Raw genomic sequence first — 10,739 nt, 5'->3', positions numbered from 1 at the left:
TCTACTTCCACTATAAGGTAGCAAAAGAAATCTTATGATCATCAAAACAATTTTATACATCAAACATCTTCTTCGTTTGCATCATCCATTTTTCTACCACCAATGAAATTAGGACCACCATACTTTCATTGCGCTACTCTGATTTTGTATCCTCGATCAACCCTTTCATCCCCCTTAATTAATCAGAAACAAATGAAATAGGAGGACCAAATATCCTCATCATCCCAGATTCCTAAAATGCATCAAAGAAAATTTCCACCGATCAATATAGTTCACAAGACCTCAATATATTTTGCATGTCAGCATATCAAATATTTCAGTAATCCTCAAACAATGCTCTGATACCAAATGTCACGCCCCTCAAAATAATAGCGATATTATTAAAACTTTAATCGCAAACCAATCCAGGATCCAAACACACATTTGAGGACACTGAAAAACATTCTATCAAATTCACATCTATAAAACCTGTGCAGTTTATAATCATATATCACATCACTCGATAATTCACATTTATGGCAACCTAAGCTAACTTGTCAAACATGAACAACATTTATAAATCCACAAGCTAAATAAATTATACACTCAGAACTCCAACTATTCACCCCAAGTTCATATCATCATACATTAAACTTAACATTCCAGAATCTTAAACATGAGAGGTCCTTTAAACTTATACAAAATCCACAAGTTTAGATTCATCGTCAACATTTCATTAGATGCAGCGTGTGCTTATACAACAAAAACATATATACTAATAAAGATCTGCCCAAAATCTTTTAGCTTTCCACCGCCTCAGCCCAATCTTAACATTTAAGCAAGCGACAAGCTATCCTGAAAAATTTATACAACAAAGGGGTGAGCATATAGAGCTCAGCAAGTGACTAACATATCCATGTCAAAAGAGGACAATTTCCAAAGAGATAAAGTTTCAAAATACAAGGCAGAATATAAGAATTCATAGACATAATATCATTAGGTGCAGAATCACAATTGTCATTTCAATCATACATATTTGGTTCCTAACAGATGGGGCATAGAGAAATTGGAGTATATCAATGGCAAATAGGACATTTCAAAACATATCAGGTCATAACAAATGGAACACAGAGTTGCTTCAACAACGAATGAAATGTTTCAGAGCATATCAATAGCAAATAGGACATTTCAGAACATATCAAGTCATAGCAAATGGAACACAGAGTAATTGAAGCATATCAATAGCGTATGAAATGTTCCGGAGTATATCAACGGCATATGTAACATTTCAAAGCATATTAACGATGAATGAAACATTTCGGAGCATATAAATAACAAATGAAATGTTTCAGAGCTTATCAGTGGCGTATGAAATGTTCCAGAGCATATCAATGGCGTATGGAACATTTCGGAGCTTATCAATAACAAATACCAAACAGAATCTCAAACGTCGTCTTTGACGTTGCATTCATATCATTCTTATCCGGAGCATGTACAGAAACACATAACCAAAGCTCTAGATATCATATCTAACATACAGAAGGTGTAGTGGGACAACAGAAAGAATGTGATTCATCCATTTCTGAATGACCACCAGACAGAAGTCTTCCACGTCTGGGAGGTCTCCCACGTCTGGGAGCTCCATCCACCCACGTCTAGGTGAAGTCAGAGGGGGCCGGCAGAGCATCGCAGGCTCTATGCATAACTCCCTTTACCATTTCTGGCAAAGATTCACAAATATCCCACAAACACCAGAGTACAAAAGGATAGTATGAACAATGAATAGCACATATCGGAAGCACACGCGGAACAACAAAACGTACTTGTGCCTTTATGAGTCAATCCGAAGTAAGCAATAATCTTTCACAATTATATTCAGGTTTGAAAGGAATTGAAAGCAAGGGCACATATGAAATCCAAGCAATCACATACAACTCAATTCAGATAAGAAGGTTAGATGAATTCGATATCCAAAGGAAAGAAACTAGAATAGGCACACATCGAAAGCAAATGTGGAACAATGGGTTATACATGTGCCTATATAAGTCAATGTGATATAGCATAAACGTTACACAATATGTTCAGGAATGGTAATAATTTATAGACAAAAGCAAATGAGAATTCAAACATTAATATAAGCCACAATTGAGGGAAGGGAACTGAACAAAATCTATTTCCAAACGAACAAAAACAGAAGATACGAAATCGATCAAAGCTCAATTTCTGGCAGAATTCAAGAGGCACATTGAACAAATGATTCAGATTGTCAATTATGCTCCAATACCCTCAAAAAGGCTATTGTGAAAAGATATATCAATCTATTTTCTGTTGAAATAAGTTTCGTATGAATCATGGTTTCCAACAAGGAGTTACCTTTGATTTGGTAACACAAGGTCAAAAACAAAATCATTGTCTTGCAGAATTCATAGGGTCGGATTCAACAGATAATAGGGTAGGCATTTGAATTCGAAATTTTTCAATCTATATGTCAAAAGAAAGGTCTACAAGTCTAGTTTCGAAAGAAATCAGTTTGGTATAAATCAGAATTTCCAACAGGGACTTATAGATATTTTAGTATCGAAAGGTCAGAAATGTTGATCCCTGTTCTGCAGCATCTATAGGCTCATTTGAAACAGACGTTTGGATAAGTATTCGGTGTCCAAAATCTACAAAATCAATGTCAAAAGAAATATATAAGAGTCTAATTTCAAACGAGCTAGGTCTTGCCTGAATCCACATTTGGTGCTAAAAATTATAGCTGAAACCGTGTATAGGGGTCAGTTTACCGAAAAAATTTCAGATCCTTGGTTTTATGTTCCAAGAGAGAAATATCAGATCCTAAGCATAAATCTTTCAGAATCAATATAGGAATATAGACTAATACTTCTGTAGGATGGGGTTAGAACACTTGCCTTTGAGAATTTTGACCCTAAATGAGAAGATTTGAGCAAGAAACCTTAAAGCCCCAATTTTTTCTTCTTCTTCTTTTCTTCTTCTTCTTCTTCTTCTTCTTTCTTTCTTTCTTTCCCTGATCATCCACGCAGCTGCCTTCTCTGCTTCCTTAAGAACGAAGGCAGAGAGGCTTAAACGGTGGGATTTGTCATTTTGTACATTTTGCAATTTAGTCTTTGTATTTATTATATTTACGATTAGGTCCTCAGGTTTTACATATAGGTCCTCAGATTTTTTTTTTTAACAAATCCTCCAACTCTTATGAATAAGTTCTCAGATTCATACTTTGACTTTTTATCAAATTTAAAATAGATACTTACATTACAATTAGAAACTTATACGAAAATTCAGAAATGAGGGATGTTACAGAACCTCCGACGACCATCCGGACTTCCGTCGAGCTCTCAAACCCCCAATGTGATCATGGTCTTAACTCTGGCGTAACTTCTGCTACATGTCTTACTTCCATCGTAGTTAATCCTGCACATGTAAAACAAACTTCGATCTAGATAATTAATACTAAGCATTAATCAAGTTGTCCGGCATGTCATTGGTCCCTCGACGCTTTGTCCGATTCTTTGGCGCAACATCCTCTCCTGTGGGCTATTACCCAATCGGCTAGTTGACTCCATAACTCCGATATCCTTGGCGCAATACCAGCTCTTCTTGGCTCGATGCCTGAATCCACGGCCCGAAGCCTTCTATCGATACGTCGACCGATCCACCAGCCCGACGTCCAATCTTCTAACTGCTAGTCATAGGTGCCCAGTAAGCCAATCATGTGAGTGATGGCACGTGTGACTTGATACATAATCTTTTTGCTTATTATATTTTGGTGTATATCACTTTATAACTATTGCATATATGCATATATATATTGTGATGTCCTTGGTTTTGTGCAATGGGAATCGGATCGTGATGAGATCACGATAATAAGATCGATTCACCTTTAAACACATATCCTAAATAATCCCGGTCATAGGTTACTCGAGAGGGACATCGTGATAACCGGATAGACTGGTGTGCTGTATACCCATCCATATGATGGATGTAGTTGGTCTCATAGCTGCTCGTGTAGGGACCCTAGGGATACAGTACAGGTGCTCATTGGAGAATGAGTTCACTGATTGATCCGCTTACGGAATGCTAGATGGTTGATGATGCCTTATTGTCAAACAGCGATTTCGTAGTCCTAGTGGTGTATCTGGTCCTTAGACTTGAGACACCAAGGATGTCCTGTATGAGTGCTCCACTCTTTGATACCAGACTTATAGGTTTGGTTGTCCCAGATCTAGTACAGCTGGTCATTGGGAGTGGTAATCGACCTTACGAGAGCTATTGAGTGTCGATAGAGGATCATCCACTCTCGGCGTCATGAGAGGAATATCCCATATGTTCTCGCTCAGACAAATCCCTGGCCAGGGTCATTCGGGTTGAGAGAGAAAGAGTTCTCCGGGAGAATCCGATTAGAGCGAGAATCAAGTAGAAATCGTACGGGTCTGACAGCACCATGCTCGATATACGGTCTCTGGGATATTAGAGGGATGAGGGACTATAGGTACACGGTAACTGAGGACAGACATGTCCAATGGATTGGATTCCCCTGTATCGTCTAGAGACTACGTCGTAGTAGCTTAGTACGTCCGTAGTCGATGAGTCCTGTGAATTTTATAGAGATAATAATTCACTGAGTTAGAACGAGTTCTAATAGATATGACTCACGGCCAGCTCGATATTGGGCCTAGAGGGTCACACACATATGGTAGGTATTACGATGAGTAGAGGTTCTGATATTAGATATCCGATGAAGCCCTTGTCTTATTGGATGCAGATCCAATTCCCACTAGGGGAGGATACATTAGGGTTTGACAGGGGACCTCTATAAATAGGAGAGATTCAGAGCCTCATAGGCTAGAGCCTTTTCTTACCTTTCCTATTCTCCTCTCCCTCTCCACCTCAGAGCAGGCCTGGAGTTTTGAGGAGCGTCGTCGTAATCCTGCTGTGTGGATCACTACTAGAGAGGAGGACACTTGACCTCCTTCACCCTCTCCAAAGGATCTGCAAGGAAACAGGGATAAACGATCTCCCTAGTTAACACAATCTACTCTATATGCAGTTTTAAGTTCCGCGGATTTTGTGCACCAATCTTCGCATAACGACGAACATCTCTTTAGGAATCGGGGATTTGTTTTCTTATTCTTCCACTGCGCATATGATGTCACCCCTAAGATTTCCCAACAGTGGTATCAGAGCTAGGTTGTTCGTGCGAATGATTGGTTTTAAACTGTGTGTGTTGTGTTTAGGAAGAATTTTGACGTCAAAATCGTAAATCGTTGACGCAAAAACAAGAAAGGGCAGCAATAGTTGTTGCCCTCGATTTACGTGCATGCAACGCAGTCGAAGGCGGGCAGCACAGGGGCTGCATCTACAACAGCCGGCCGGCGGCCTGCTTGCAGCAGGCTTGCGTCCGGCGGGGCTGGCAGCCCGCGGACAGAGGCGCCTGCGGCAGCTTCTCCCGAGGGGTGAGGCGCCGTAGGGCAGTGGCGCCTGCTGCCGCTGTTCCCGCGGGCGAAACCCCCCCCACAAGTTAATTAATTAAAAAGTTTGATTGATTATTATTTTTATTATTATCTAGTAGTCCTACATGATGATGATTATTTATACATGTGATGTATGATGTGTGGACGGATGATCATGGACCGTGTGATGTGTGTACTTGTAATTAATATTATTGAGGTCTGCGAGCCTCCATTATATTTCTCGTTTATTGTCGGGCCTGCGTACCTATGATTAAGTTGTAATCACATGAGGAGGCGTAGCGGGAGCGTGGATTGTTAGGATCAAGAGCACTAAGACGGGGGGGGTGAATTAGTGTAGGGGAAATTTTTCAGCGATTAAAACGAAAGCTACGTTCGTTCGATAAAAACGATTTCGATGTGAAAGCCGATTCTAAGATTACTTTAAGATTAAGCGAGATGTCGTTAAAGTAGATCTACGAAGGTAGTTTGTAGTTTATGATGGAAAGCAGAATACAAGCGCAAACTAAAATACGACGTTCGTACGATAAAAGCTGATTTACGTCTAAGTGCAGATTTAGAAAGTTCTGAACTTAGAAACTTATTCGTTAGATCGCAGAAGGCAGTAAACAGTTATGATTGAAATCAAAACATAAACATAAACTGAAATATGATGATCGTACGAGAAAAGTCGATTTACGTCTAAACGCAGATTCGAAAAATTCTGAACTTAGAAACTTATTCGTAAGATTGCAGAAGGCAGTAAACAGTTATGATTGAAATCAAAACATAAATGTAAATTGAAATATGATGATCGTACGAGAAAAGCCGATTTACGTCTAAACGCAGATTCGGAAAATTCTGAACTTAGAAGCTCGTTCGTAAAATCGCAGAAGGCAGTAAGCTATTAAGAAGTTTGCAGTGAAGGTAAAATGCTCAAAGGAAATGCAAACCGAGATTTAGAGTGGTTTGGTCAATCTTGACCTACTCCACTTTTGGCTTCCTCCACCGACGAGGTCACCGATGTCAACTAGAGGCCTTCCTTCAATAGGCGAAGGCCAACCACCCTTTTACAGATTCACTCCTTTTGACGGGCTTAGGAGACAACCCTTACAGAAGTTTTCTCTCCTCTCTTTACAACTCAAACTTTGAAGAACAGAAGGAGGAGAACTTTTGGTCTTTTCAACAGTTTTGAGCTCTAAGAATCACAGAAAGATATCAAGATTTCGAGTGTAAGTTGCTCCTTTCAGTGCTGAATGGGTGGGGTATTTATAGGCCCCAACCCAGTTCAGATTTGGAGCTCAAAACTATCAATTCCCGGAATTCCGGGATCAAGCGGTTACATCTCCTGACTGGAGCGGTTGCACCGCTTGGCAGAGCTCGAAGACTGAGCCTCTGGGCGGTGCCACCTCTGTTAGGGGTGGTTGCACCTCTCTGCCAGAGCTCGAAGACCAAGCTCAGGCGGTTGCACCTCCTGACTGGGGCGGTTGCACCGCCTGGCAGAGCTCGAAACTTGAGCTCAAGCGGTGCCACCTCTTGTTAGGAGAGGTTGCACCGCCCAGTCTCGCTCGGAGACTGAGCCCAGGCGGTTGCACCTCCTGGCTAGTGCGGTTGCACCGCCTAGTCTCCCTGGGAGACTTAGCACAGGTGGTTGCACCTCTTGGCTTGGGCGGTTGCACCTCCCACAGCAACCAGGGTCTGAATGGGTTGATCCATTCGGCCAAATTTGGGTTTTTCAGGGGCCCAATTGCCCCAAGATTAAGCTAATGGGATCACCTTCCATTTTCAACTTAATCATTCATGCTAACTACGATAAATCCTAAGACAATTTCTTCAGCTTGGTCCGGTGCGTCAATCGCTTCTTCCGGCGAGTTTCCGACGAACTTCCGTCGATCATCCGATGAACCCTCGGTGATGCTCCTGCGGACTTCCGGCAAACTCCTGGACTTGCGACGATCCACTTGGCAAGTTCCGACGAGCTTCTTTGGCAAGCTTCTGGACTTCTCGGTTTTGTTCCCACAGAACCTCTGACGACTGCCCGAACTTCCGTCGAGCTCTCGAACTCCCAATGTGATCATTGTCATGACTTCGGCGCAACTCCTGCTGCATGTCTTACTTTCATCGTAGTTAATCCTGCACACTTATCTCAACACATAGATTAGACATCAAATGACAATTGATTTTATCATCAAAATCCGAGATTCAACAATCTCCCCCTTTTTGATGATGACAATCAATTGATAATGGAGTTAACTTTAACTCCCCCTGTCTATATGCCATACTTGAGATAAGTCATTCTTGAATTTAAAACCTTATAAATTCAAGAGACATATTCCCATCATGATTCCTATCATGATGTTTCTCTTTGAAGATGATGTCAAGGCTTGACATTCATTTTCAAATTTTACATTACAAGTTTGAATGATGGTTATAGAAGCTATTCATCATATTGTAAGATATCAACATGTAAAGCTGTGAAGTAAGATTTTGATATCATTACATGATGCACACATTTCTTATATTTTAGCAAGTGTTGCATTTCTATATATGGCATCTTTTCATATATCTCTTGATGATGCAGGCATGGCATAATCATAGCATCAGTGTTTATAGCATCAAATCGATTCATATATTTCTCCCCCTTTGTCATCAACAAAAAGCATGGTAGATGTGATACCAGGAGAACAATATAAGCAAGTTATCAAGCATATAAAGGAAGGCATGATACGTATAATGCTTTGAATACTTCTTCTCCTTTTATGTTATAATCCTTTGTGCATGAAGGAGGAAAGTCATTTTATCAAATCCATTTCGGAAAAAATATTTTTCAAAAGTGTGTATTTGATTTTTGTCATTCCAACAATTAAGCGAATCCGAAAATAAGATGAATTCATTCATGCATTCGGACAAGATTATGCTACAGTTTTTCAAAAATCAAAACATTTCAACACATGGCAATCAAGCGATTCAATAAAGTCCGAAAAATAATTTTGTCTAGTTTATCTATTCGGACACATCAACATTCCTAATTCTCTTCTTATAAAATCAAATTGTTCTTCACTTAGAGGTTTTGTAAAAATATCGGCTAGTTGATGTTTAGTATCAATGAACTCTATAATTACATCATGATTAGTAACATGATCTCGTATAAAATGATGTCTAATATCAATATGTTTTGTTCTTGAGTGTTGTATAGGGTTCTTTGTTAAGCATATTGCACTTGTGTTATCACATTTAATGGGAATATTTTTAAGATGAACTTTATAATCTTCTAAGGTATTTTCATCCATACAACTTGTGCACAGCATGCACTTGCTGCAATATATTCAGCTTCGGTTGTCGATAGTGCAACCGAGTTTTGTTTCTTAGATGACCAGGAAACAAGGGCATGTCCTAAGAATTGACATGTTCCTGATGTGCTTTTTCTATCTAATCTACAGCCAGCAAAGTCCGCATCAGCATAAGCAATTAACTCAAGATTCTCTGATTTTGGGTACCGTAATCCTAGATTTGTGGTACCATTAAGATATCTGAGTATTCTTTTAACTGCTTTGAGATGAGATATCTTAGGGTTTGATTGAAATCTAGCACAAAGTCCTACACTGAACATGATGTCTGGTTTAGTTGTAGTGAGGTAAAGTAAACTTCCTATCATACCCCTATAAGTTTTTTGATCGAAGCTTTCTCCACTTTCATCAATTTCTAACTTAGTGGAGGTGCTCATAGGAGTGTTAATAGCTTTTGAGTTATTCATATTAAACTTCTTTAGTAAATTCATAGCATATTTAGTTTGACTAATAAAGATGCCATTGCTTAGTTGTTTGATTTGTAAACCTAAGAAGAATGTTAACTCTCCCATTAAACTCATTGCGAATTCAAAACTCATAGTTTTAGCAAAAGATTCACAGAGAGATTCATTCGTAGAACCAAAGATAATATCATCAACATAAATCTGAACAATGAGAAAATTATTTTCAAAATTCTTGATGAATAATGTAGTATCGACCATGCCTTTCATGAAATTATTTTCAATAAGAAAAGAACTAAGTCTCTCATACCAAGCTCTCGGAGCTTGTTTTAAACCATAGAGAGCTTTAGTTAATCTAAACACATGATTAGGGAGGCTATAATTTTCAAATCCAGGAGGTTGTTCAACATAGACTTCTTCGGAAATAAAGCCATTAAGAAAAGCGCTTTTAACATCCATTTGAAACAACTTAAAATTATTACTACTAGCGTAGGCAAGGAGCATCCTTATGGCTTCTAATCGAGCAACAGGAGTGAAGGTTTCTTCGTAATCGATACCTTCTTCTTGGTTGAAATCTTTGGCCACTAATCTAGCCTTGTTTCTAACCACGATACCATTTTCATCTTGCTTGTTTCTAAAGACCCATTTAGTACCAATAACTAAATGGTTATTTGGCCTAGGAACAAGCGTCCACACCTCATTTCTCTCAAATTGATTCAATTCATCTTGCATTGCGATAATCCATGAATCATCTTTTATGGCTTCATCAACACATTTGGGTTCAATTTGGGAGAGAAAAGCGGCGTTGGCACAAAAATTTTTAAGAGAAGATCGTGTTTGAACCCCCTTTGATGTGTCTCCTAAGATTAGCTCCTTAGGATGAGCATCTACATACTTCCAATCCTTGGGTAAGGAAACCTTGGAAGTGGATGCATCCAAGTTGCTAGTTGGAGACGGGGATTCATTTAAATTCAAAGAATCAAAATTAACATCATCATCAAGATCATTTTTCCTAATTTCGGAAATCTCATTGAAAACAACATGAATGGATTCTTCAATAATTAAAGTTCTTTTATTGAAGATACGAAAAGCTTTAGAAACCGAAGAATAACCAAGAAAGATTCCTTCATCGGATTTAGCATCAAATTTTCCTAAGTTGTCCTTTTCATTCAAGATAAAACACTTACACCCAAAGACTTTAAAATATGAAACATTGGGTTTTTTGTTATTCCATAACTCATAAGGAGTTTTGGTGAGTAAGGGTCTTACTAGAACTCTATTCAAAATATAGCATGCAGTGTTTATGGCTTCGGCCCAAAAGTATTTGGGTAGGCTATGTTCATTCAACATGGTTCTTGCCATTTCTTGTAAATTTCGATTTTTTCTTTCTACTACCCCATTTTGTTGAGGATTTATTGGAGTAGAGAAATTATGGTTGTATCCATTGAGTTCACAGAATTCTTGGAAATCATGGTTTTGAAATTCTCCACCATGATCACTTTTAATCCACGAAATCATAGAACCCTTCTCATTTTGAACAAGTT

The sequence above is a fragment of the Musa acuminata genome, chromosome BXJ2-2 (genome assembly GCF_036884655.1).
Source record: "Musa acuminata AAA Group cultivar baxijiao chromosome BXJ2-2, Cavendish_Baxijiao_AAA, whole genome shotgun sequence".
Taxonomy (NCBI): Eukaryota; Viridiplantae; Streptophyta; class Magnoliopsida; order Zingiberales; family Musaceae; genus Musa; species Musa acuminata.
Note: the sequence above shows the minus strand (reverse complement) of the source record.